The 12,136-nt window shown below is 37.5% G+C and overlaps 1 pseudogene; it reads left to right on the forward strand.

The window, feature by feature from the left end:
* The first annotated feature begins 203 nt into the window (after positions 1 to 203).
* Positions 204 to 302, forward strand: LOC113600907 (uncharacterized; annotated as a pseudogene).
* Positions 303 to 12,136: the final 11,834 nt, after the last annotated feature.

Consider the following 12,136-nt stretch of genomic DNA (forward strand, 5'->3'; position numbering starts at 1 on the left):
AAAAAAGGACATGAATTCTCAGTGGGTTACTTACTCCCAAAAGAAGAATAAGAGAAAGAGGCTGGGATGTGCCCCCTCAACCTCTCTAGACCCATCAATCAGATTAAGTCTTTATCAATTATTTACTGCTGTTTAAAAGTCACCTGAAAGCTTAGTGTCTTAAAAGGACAAAAATTTTATCTGTTCACAGTACCATGGGTTGTGCTTGCTTCAGCAGGCACTAGAATTGGAACAATAAAGAGAAAGTTAGCATAGCCCCTGTGCAAAATAACATGCAAATTCATGAAGCGTTCCATGTTGTTAAGGGGTCAGATCATCAAGAAGATATAATAATTGTAAATATAGGCACTGAACATCAGAGCACCAAAATATATTAAGCAAATAGTAACAATTCTGTAGGGAGAAGTTGACAACAATATAATAATAGTAGGAGACTTCAATACCTCACTTTCAGCAGTGGATAGTTCAGCCAGAGAGAATATCAACAAGAAAATGTTGAACTTGAACCGTATATTGGACCAAATGGACCTAACAGACATATACAGAATGTTCTGTCCATGAGCAGCAGAATATGCATTCTTCTCAAGTGCACACAGAACCTTCTCCAAGATAGATCAGATGATAGGCCACAAAGCAAGTCTTAGCAAATTAAGAAGACTGAAATCATACCAAGTGTTTTCCAACCACAATAGTATAACTGGAAATCAACAAGAGGAAAGTTGGAAAATTTATACTCATGTGGAAACTAAACAACATACTCCTGAACAGTCCATGGGTCAAAGAAGAAATAAAAAGTAAATTAAAAAAAATGTCAAAACAAATGAGAATGGAAACACATGGGATGCTACACGAGCAATTCTGAGAGGAAAGTTTATAGTGATAAATGCACACATACATGCTAAGAAAATAGAAAGATCACAAATAAACAACCTAACTTTATACCTCCAGGAACTAGAAAAAGAAGAACAAACTAAGCCCACAGTGAAGGAAAGTAAACATTAGAGCAGAAATAAATAAAATACAGACCAGAAAAACACTAGAAAAGACCACTGAAACTAAGCTGGTTTTTTAAAAAAGGTAAACAAAATTGACAAAACTTTAGCCACACCAACTAAGAGAAAAAAAAGAGAGAAACTCAAGTGAATAAAATCATAAATGAAAGAGGAGACATTACCCCTGGGATTACAGAAATACATGGTATCATAAGAGACTACTATGAGCAATTGTAGACCAAAAAAAAAGATAAGCCAGAAGAAATGGATAAGTTCCTAGAAACATACAACCTACCAAGCCTGAATCAGGAAAAATAGAAAATCTTAACAGACCAGGATGCCTGGGTGGCTCAGTCAGTTAAGCATCTGACTCTTGGTTTCAGCTCAGGTCATGATCTTATGGTTCGTGGAATCGAACCCCTTGTTGGGTTCCTTGATGACAGCACAGAGCCTGCATGGGATTCTCTCTCTCTCTGCCCTTCCCCTGCTGGCTCATACACACATTCACTCTCTCAAAATAAATAAAGAAACTTAAAAAAAAAAATAAAACCTTAACAGACCAATAATAAGCAAGAAGATTGAATTAGTAATCAACAACCTCCCAACACTGGAAAGCCCAGGAGCAGACAGCTTCTCTGGTAAATTATATCACATATTAAAAGAATAATTAACAACAACTCTTTTCAGATTCTTCCAAAAAAATTGAACAGGCATGAGCATTTTCATTCTTCTTTATTTTATGAGGCCAGCATTACCTTTATACCAAAAACCAGATAAGTATACTACAAACAACAACAACAACAACAACAAATTAACACAACAGCAAAACCCTATAGAACAATATCCCTGATGAATATAAATACAAAAACTCTTAACAAAATATTAGTGAACTAAATTCAACAGCACATTAAGCGCTTTATCCCTGGGATGCAAGGAGGGGTCAACATACACAAATCAATAAATGTGATAAACTGCATTAATAGAATAAAAGATAAAAGCCATGTGTTTAATTCAATATATGTGGAAAAAGCATTGACAACACACAAAATCTTTCATGACAAAAACTTTCAACAAATTGGGTATACAAGAAACACACCTTAAAAGCCATATATGACAGACCCACAGCTAACATCATACTCAATGGTGGAAGATTGAAAGCTTTTTCTCCAAAATCAAGAACAAGATCAGGGTGCCCACTCTCATTTGATAGTACTGGAAGTCCACCAAATAAAACTCATCCAAGTAGGAAAGGAAGAAGTAAAACTGTCATTATTTGCCGATGATAAACTTTACGTGTATGAAATCCTGAAAACGCAACCAAAAACTGCTAGAACTAATCAATGAAATCAGTAAAGTTTCAGGATATAAAATGGACATACAGAAATCAATTGTGCTTCCACCTACTAATAACAAAATGTCTGAAAAAGAAATAAAGAAAACCATCCCATTCACAATAGCATCAAAAATCATAAAATACTAACTAAAAATACATAAAAAAACTATAAAACTTTGATGAAAGAAATGAAGAAGACACACCTAGAAAGGTCTTGTGTTTATGGATAAGAAGAATTAAAATTGTTAAAATGTCCATACTACCCAAAGCCATCTAGAGATTCAATGCAATCCCTATCAAAATTCCAATGACATTTTTCACAGAAATAGGAAAAACAATCCTAAAATGTGTATGAAATCAGAATAGACCCCAAAGAGCCAAAAGAACAAATCTGCAGTCATTGTACTTCCTGAATTCAAACTATACTACAAAGCTGTGGTAATTGAAACAGAATGATATTGGCATAAAAATAGAAACATGGACCAATGGAACAAAATACCCCAGAAATGAATCCCCACATATACTGTCAACTAATATTTGATATGGAAGCCAGGAGCACTCAATGGGGAAAGGATAATCCCTTCAACATGGTGCTAAGAAAATTCGATAATTACATGCAGAAAAATGAAATTGGATCCCTATCATTCACCACTCACAACAATTAACTTGAAATTGTTTAAAGACTTAGATGTAAGACCTCTTAGAAGAACACTCCTAGAAGAAAACATTGGGAAGAATCTCCTTGACATTGGTCTTGACAATAATTTTTTGGCTGTGACACTCAAATTTCAAGCAACAAAAGCAAAAGTCACTAAGTAGGACTATATCAAACTAACAAAGAAACAACAAAAAGCAAAAATCAACAAGATGAAAAGTCAGCCTTTGAAACAGGAAAAAATATTTGCAAATGACATATAGATAAGTTCTTAATATCCAAAATATATAAAGAACTCATACAACTTAACAATAAAACCAAACAAACCAATTAAAAATGGGCACAGAAATGAGTAGCCATTTTTCCAAAAAAGATATCCAAATGGCCAATATATACATGAAAAGATGCTCAACATCAGGGAAATGCAAATACAAACCACAATTTAAGGTATCATTTCACATCTGTTAAAGTGGCTATCATCTAGAAGGCAAGGGATAACAAGGGTTAATGAAGATGGAGAAAAGGAAATCAGTGCACCATTGGTGGGACTATAAATTGGAGTAACAACTATGTAAAACAGTGTGGAATTTCTTAAAAAAATTAAAAATACAACTATCATATGATCCAGCAATCCCACTTCTGGATATGCATCCAAGGGAAATGAACACAGGATTCTGAAAAGATCTCTGCACTCCCATGTTTTTTGCAGCATTATTCACAATAGCCAAAATATGGAAACAATCTAAGTGTCTGTCAGTAGATGAATGGATAGGGAAGTTGTAGAATACATATACAATTGGAATATTATTCAGCCATGGGAAAGAAAGAAATCCTGCCATTTGCAGTCTGACATGGATGGACTTTGTGCTTAATGAAGTAAGCCAGACAGAGAAAGACAAATATTGTATGATATCACTTATCTGTGGAATCAAAAAAGCCAAGCTTGTAGAAGTAGAGTAGAATGGTGGTTACTGGGGGCTGGTGTGTAGGGGAATTGGGGAGATGTCATTAAAGGACATAGACTTGCACTTAGAAAATGAATAGGTTCTGGACATCTAATGCACAGCATAGTGATTATAGTCAACAATATCATATTATACACTTCAAAATTGCTAAGAAACTCTATCTTAAATGTTCTCACCACAAAAAAGAAATGACAATTTTGTGACATGATAGAGGTATAAGCTTAAGCTGTGGTGGTAATCATAATGTAATATATAAATGTATCAATTCAACACAGTGTACACCTTAAATTTACACAATGCTATATGTAACTTACATCTCAGTTTAAAAAATACCATGGGACATCCACTTGCACTGGACCCAGTGGGGCACCTTTCTGCTGGTCTTGTCTGGGTCACACATGTAGCTGCAGTCATCTGCAGCTTGACTGGGGCTAGGTGATCTAAACTGAGCACTGTTACACATTTGGTGGTTGGCTTTGGCTATTGACTGGGCCTTTCTCTCATGTATTCTCTCTTTGTTAAGAAGTGTAGCCTTAACAAATACTGGGCTTCATTATGTAGTGGCAACATGCAAGGGGCTAGAGAAGAAGCTACAAGGCCACTCAAGGCTGAGAGGTTCAGAAGCCACAACCCATCACTTGCACAGCGCCCTATCGGCAAAAGCAAATTATAAGGCCAACTAAGATTGAAGGGGCGGAGAAATTAATTGCACCTCTGGGTGGCAGAAGTGGCTAAGTCACATTATAAAGGGTCTGGGGAGAGAGAAATTATTGAGAACACTTTTTTAAAGTTGAGAGAGAGAGAGACAGAGAGAGAGAGAGAGAGAGACAGCAAGAGCAGGGGAGGGGCACAAGGAGAGGGAGAGGGAGAGAATCCCAAGACTCTGTGCTGTCAGTGCAGAGCTCCACATGGGGCTGTCTCATAAACCATGAGATCAAAACCTGAGCCAAAGCCAAGAGTTAGACACCCAGAGACCACTTTTAAAACAATCTTCCCCAGGAGCCACATATGAGTGAAAACATACTGGGTGTTGTATGGAAACCAATTTGACAATAAATTATATTTAATATAAAAAAGCAAAAACAACAAGAAAGATATAATAGACAAATAAATATTGTGTGTATTTAAAAAAAAACCCACAGTCTTCCCCGATGTCTACCTCCTTTCTTGACACACATGAGGAAAAGGGCAGAGAGAGGCCAGCAGTGAGATGGGAATTGATAAAGTGCAGGAGTGAGGGAGAAGTGTCTATTCTTCCCACTCATCCCACAAACTGGTGATACTTTAACATGCAAGATTCCTGTCAACCTAGGGGTAGCAATTTCAGACATTTGCAGAAAGTAACATTTAACTCGAATAAATAACATTCTCTGCTTCTAACTGAATCTTTTAACCATTAAAAACATAATCAGTAAATATATTGAATAGTGATTCTCGATTATAAATATAAAAGTCTTGGCATATTTTTATTTATGTATTTAAGAGAGAGGACACACACAAGTAGGGGAGATGGGGCAGAGAGAGAGAGAGAGAGAGACAGACAGACAGACAGACAGACAGCCTGATGTGGGGCTCGATCCCATGAGACCCTGGGATCATAATCTGAGCCCAAATCAAGTGTGGATGCTCAACTGACTGAGCCACCCAGGCACCCCAAAGACTTGGCATTATTTTTTAAAAATCTTTAATGTTTATTTATTTTTGAGAGAGAGAGAGAGAGAGATGGAGTGCAAGCAGGGGAGGGGCAGAGAGACAGGGAGACACAGAATCCAAAGCAGGCTCCAGGCTCCGAGCTGTCAGCACAGAGCCTGACATGGGGCTCGAACTCATGGACCACGAGATCATGACCTAAGCTGAAGTTGGACACTTAACCGACTGAACCACCCAGGTGCCCCAAAGCCTTGGCATTATTAAAGAAAGTTTAATTAAAGAAAGTTTAAACAGTTTTCTTCTGATGTCAACAGAAAGTCCATGAATGTACTGGGTAGTGAGCTGAGGTTCCCACACTACAAAGTTTATTGTTAAACACTGGCATAATTAAGGATAATTTCAAACTCAGTTTGTCTTTTTAGGGCTTTACAAACTGGAGAGATTTTTTCCATATTTATGGTTTAATTAATGGCATCATATCAAGGGAGGGGGGAGATGGATATTTCTAATCATGATTCATTTTGCTTCTGTGACCACAGGACCTAACAGTTTCTTATTAATAAGAAAGGCTGTTAACCCTTCACAACCCCATGGATTTGGGTGCTGATGAGTGAAAGGAAAACAACACCTGCATCATTGGCAGTGTCTAGTGATACAGGGGAGTCAGGACAGGTGGAGGTAGTGTTAGTGAGGGCAGGCTGTAAGTGCACATTACAGAATCCAATGCCTCTGTGGTTGCCAGGAAGTTTGTTCAACAACTGCTCCAAATGCTTCCCTTTGGGCAAGTCCAAAATTCATGGGGCAAAACTGGACCAGGGTTTGAAACAAGCCTGTCTTGAATGGCCAGGCCTTGCTTTCATGGACTCTTTGATATTAAGCCTTGGTTGTTATGTGGTTTGGTCACAGAGGGAAAGTGGCTGATGCCATCTCCCTCTGTATGTTTTCACCTTCTCGTTCTGAATCAGGGCAAACTGTAAGATGGAAAAACAGCCCAAGAGGGGAAATGGAAAAGTTGGCTGCCTTACACCCTTTCTGCCCTCCCTCTGCCGGGACTTTCCTGGAGCTGAGTTCCAGCTCAGCTAGTAGGGAACAAGAGAAAAAGAGACATGTCCAAAAGGAGATGATGGTATTTGGGGAATTGTTTATATGCAGGAATGTCCCAGAAAGATTATCTCCACTTATAGTTTCTCTTCCTTTTCACTTATGGCAACAATGGGCAATGAATCTCCTTCTCTCTCTTTCCCTTTCTTCCTGCCTTCATCTCTACTTTCCTTTCCTCTCTTTTTCTTCCTTTCTGTAAAATTTTTCATTACTATTTATGTGAAACTTGGTCAGAATGACCATGATTGAATGTAACAGGCATCTATATAGCTCAGGGACATTCATAAAAGCTGTTACAACAATGAAAGTGGTCAGAAGTGTGACTCAGAATACCTTCTTAAGGAAAAAAAAAGAATATTTTCTTAAGGATGCAAGGGAGTCTGAATTTTGCATATCTTTTATTCTGGGTTTGTATATGCATACATACACATAATCTTTTTAAGAAATTTTTCAGAGTCTCAGAGCATCATAGCAAGACTGGGTCCTCAGAAAAATTAGTATTTTGATATGTTGCGTTTTATATCTTTACTAGAGTTATATCTGATATTCAGTCTGCCTTGTAGAAAGCTTGTAGTGCAGTGGAAAATTTTTGCTACTTATAACATGATCTTCAGCCAATGGGAGATTATAATAACTGCCTTTGACCTAGGAAACACTTTCCTTCTGAGCTGAAGTTGATATAACACATCTGTATCCAAATAGGTGTAGAGAGAAAACTGGCCCCAGTATATAAAGCTGAGGGAAGGCTTCATTTGTCATACAGAAGACTCCCAATTGACTAGATTATCCTTACACATGAACTCAGAATTGCTGACAATTGGCCATGCTGGCATATAATTCAGCAGCAAGATAATGAAATAGTAGTTTTATGGATTTTGTGTTCACCTTGTAGAGTTATTTTCTAGTAATATTTTAGAAAGGTACAGTGCACCTCACACCTGTCAGAGTGTCTAAAGTTAACAATACAAGAAATAACAGGTGTTGGTGAGGATGCAGAGAAAGGGGAACCCTCTTGCACTGTTGGTGTGAATGCAAATGGATGCAGCCACTCTGGAGAACAGTATGGAGATTCCTCAAGAAACTAAAAAAGAACTACCCTACAATCTAGCAATTGCACTATTAGGTATTTACCCAAAGGATAAAAAAATACAGATTTGAAGAGGTACATGCACCCCGATATTTATAGCAGCATTATCAACAATAGCCAAACTACGTAGAGAGCCCAAATGTCTATCAACTGATGAATGGATAAAGAAAATGTGGTATATATATACACAATGGAATATTACTGAGCTATCAAAAAGAATGAAATCTTGCCATTTGCAATGACATGGGTGGAGCTAGAATCTATTATGCTAAGAAAATAAGTCAGTCAGAGAAAGACAAATACTATATGATTTCACTTACATGTGGAATTCAAGAAACAAAACAGATGAACATATGGGAAGGGGTGGGGGAAAGAAGAGAGGGAAACAAACCACAATAGACTCTTTTCAAAATGTTTATTTTTGAGAGAGCACAAGTGGGGAGGGGCAGAGAGAAGAGTACAGAGGATCTGTAGTGGGCTTTGTGCTGACTGTTGTGAGCCTGATGTGGGGCTCAATCTCAGGAACCGTGAGATCATGACCTGAGCTGAAGTCAGGCTCAACTGACTGAGCCACCTTGGTGCCCCAATGGATTCTTAATGATAGAGAACAAACTATGTGTTGACAGAGGGAGGTAGGTGGGAGATGGGCTATATGGGTGATAGGTACTAAGGAGGACACTTGTGATGAGCACTGGGTGTTGTATGTAAGTCATGAATCACTGAATTCTGCTCCTGAAACCAGTATTGCACTGTATGTTAACTAAAATTTAAATTTAAAAATAAGGGAAAAAAAAGAAAAAAAAGAAAGGTACAGTACAAATTCACCAAAATCCTTATCTTCCTATATCAGGCAAAGTATCCTATACTCTTGAGTCTCTGGAATGAGTATTTCTCTAATCTCAGCCCAGAGAGGTTCCATTCTTATCCTCCTTTGTGGATGAAGAACCTAAGGCAAGGAAAGGACAACCACCTTGTTCAAACTCATGCACTGCTAAGTGGTAAAACCAGGACTTGAACCCATTAGTCTTCCTTTAGTCCCACGACATTGTCCTGCATTTGTACATTGATATCAAGTTCAGTTATGGAGGAAATTCTATTTAACCCATACAGCAAGCTGCTAAATTTTTAATGCAAGTGTATTAAAATACTTCATGTTGAGAGGTAGGTGAAAATGTTTATTAAATAGAACAAATCCCACTGTAATTGTGTTGAATATGCCAATTCCTTATGTCAAAATCTCCAGTGATTCCTTATTGACCCATAGCTAAGTGATTAATTGAAGAAGTCAGTTAAAAGGCGGAATCACAGAAAATACTGTTAACACACCTTAATAGTTTATGCTTGCTGTGAAGCATGGGCAGCCACATGCAATATAGGGCCAGGGCCTAGTCCTCTGGTGGAGATCAGAAGTGCCTCCTTACTTACACTACATGCAGGCTGCACCACCTTATGATCTGAACTTTCGGTTTCTTTAAAGTGGAATAAGACCTGGGGTGCCTGGGGCTCAGTCGGTTGAGTGACCCACTTTAGCTCAGGTCATGATCTCATGGTTCGTGGGTTCAAGCCTCGCGTTGGGTTCTGTGCTGACAGCTCAGAGCCCGGAGCCTGCTTCAGATTCTGTATCTCCCTCTCTCTCTGCCCCTCCCCTGCTCACACTCTGTCTCTCTCCCTCTCACAAATAAATAAACATTAAAAAAAATTAAAGTGGACTAAGACCTGAATGATATCTGGAGCCTCCTGAGCCCAGAATGCTTCTGGAGTTTTATGTATTTTCTCCATTTTTAAAAAATAACTTTTCCATCCATAAATAATTTAATATAAATTTATATAATTATATATATATACAAATTCATTTTAAGTACTCACTTTTATCAATTCTTCTTTTTTACATGTTTATTTATTTCCTTTGAAAGAGAGAGTGAGCAAGGGAGGGACAGAGAGAGAGAGGGAGAGAGAAAATCCCAAGCAGGCTCTGCACTGTCAGTGCAGAGCTGGACTCAGGACTGAATTCACAAACCGTGAGATCATGACCTGAGCTGAAATCAAGAGTCAGATGCCCAACCAAGCCATTCAGGAGCCCCAACGACTTCTTGACTTACACATTTTATTCTGTGTTTCTACAACATCCTCAAACTGTACTATTTCTTGCGTTCTGAAATGAGCTTGCTTGCCTCAGCTTATTTACCTCTGCTATTTTTCATCTGGAATGTCCTTTTCACCAACATGTCTTCCTGTTGAAAACCTACCTATCCTTCAGAGAGAAGGATTGCCAACCAACAAAGCAGTATATACAGCATAAATCCACATATACACCACTTACTTTCCCAAAGGATATCCAAATGACTTGAAAGAATTCGAAATAAATATAAAACAACAACTGAAAGAATAAGGCCACTAGGGAATAGATATATTCAAGTAATTGGGTTGATCTCTTATCTCAGCAGAGTTCTTAATTTGGTTCTCAGCTTTTCTTAATTTAAAATGCAAAAGAACTATATAATTTTTATCTAATAAAAGAAAGGAAGCTTGTTTACCTTCAAAGATTCATTCGTGATACAAAATTCAAACCATGTGTAACTAACTACATATTATCGTTTTTAGTAAATGGGTACAGAAGAGAAGGCTCCAGAGACAGGGCACTTGTTTGTTTTGCTGAGGTAAACTCATGGGTCCTTGTCAGAAGTCCCTGGAAGATTTTCATAATATACCCAGGCTCTTTCTCTGAGAACTTTCTGATGGATTATATCATGCTAGCACTGTTGGGAACTTCAGAGACTGTAGGGTATCATTGAAAGTGAATTCACTTCAAGGGACATTGATCCTGCTCCACCACTCAACAGCTGACTGATCTTGTCAAGTTATTTAACCTTTCTGATTTTTCACTTCTTCATCTGTAAAATGAGTATAATAACTGGAAAAATATAACTGAAAAGTACTTACCATAGTGCTTGACACATATTAGGTGTCAATAAAAGGTATCATTATTATTACTAGTATTCTGAAAAAACTAAAAACAGCCAAAACAAAACAAAACAAAACAAAACAAAAAAACCCAAACCGACAAAACAACAACAAAATCTCTTCCTCTTCTCTGGTATTCTTTCCTCTGATTTAAAAATGCACAGGTCTGCTCAGTCCTGGGGAAACCTTTGTTCAACTACAATGTGCCTTTAATCTACCATTTTATCTCCTCCCTGACTTTTAACACCATTTCCTTACCATTTGCCATTTCATTAACACTTCAAAATTTAGCTCTTCTGAAACTTCATCTTCACTCTGTTGACGCTTCAAGATCCTCAGTGACTCAGTGTCACACTGTGTAGCATTGGGCAATTTTAAGATTTCCCCTCCCTTGACACACACTACTTGTCCTTTTACTCTTCTGTTTCTTCTTCCTTCTTCAGTTGATTTGTCCTACCTCAACTCTGTCCCAATGGTGGAAACTGCCCAAGTTGTCCCAGACCTTTGCTTTACATAATCTCTACTCTCACTGAGGAATCTTATCAACAAATATCTTTATGTAGATGCTTTCTAAATCTTTCTCTCTACATTAGATCATTTTCCCATATTACAGTTGCAAAACTGCTCACCCACGATTTGAACGTCTAATGTCTAACAGGCATCTCAGACTCAATGTACTAAAGTCCATCATCTTGCCCAAATATAATCTCCCTCTGCAAGTTTTAAACCTTTAAATCATCTTTGATTCCTCCTTATCTCCCCACATCACGTCAGACATGGAAACCTGTCAATTCTTCCTTTCTCATGTAACTCAATGTGTCAATTCTTTATCATCCCTCCGCCACCGCCACTAGTATCTATTGTCACTCTGTTTTTGGATTGTAATTTTCTCAACTAGTTTTTTTTCAATCTTAATCTATCCTGCATACCATTATCAAGTTAATATTCTTTAAAAAAAAAAACTGCTCTCATTAAACACATCAAATAACTTCCCACCTCAAAAAATACATGATTCCCTAAATTTTAAGGAGTAGGTGACTTATCTTGTATTCTAGGTTGGAATTTCTAAAATTGCATTTAATTTGCCTTTTTAGACTTACCTACAACTAATTCTTAACATTAATGATTATTAAAATAAAAATAGCCTAATTACAATTCCTAAAAGCCCATGACGTTTTTGGACTCCAGCATCTATTCCCTGTCTTTCCTTGCCATCTTCACTTAAAAAAACAAAACAAAACAAAACAAAACACCCAAAAAACAAAACTAATTCTGTGATTTTTTCTGGCATATCAACTCTTACCTCAATATCAATCAAGGTTCTATGTCCAACCTGTGGAGAACAGCATATGACCCAAGCTTGTTCAATGTGCCAAATCTTCCTTGACCATA

Source organism: Acinonyx jubatus, chromosome B1, assembly GCF_027475565.1.
Source record: "Acinonyx jubatus isolate Ajub_Pintada_27869175 chromosome B1, VMU_Ajub_asm_v1.0, whole genome shotgun sequence".
NCBI classification, from domain to species: domain Eukaryota; kingdom Metazoa; phylum Chordata; class Mammalia; order Carnivora; family Felidae; genus Acinonyx; species Acinonyx jubatus.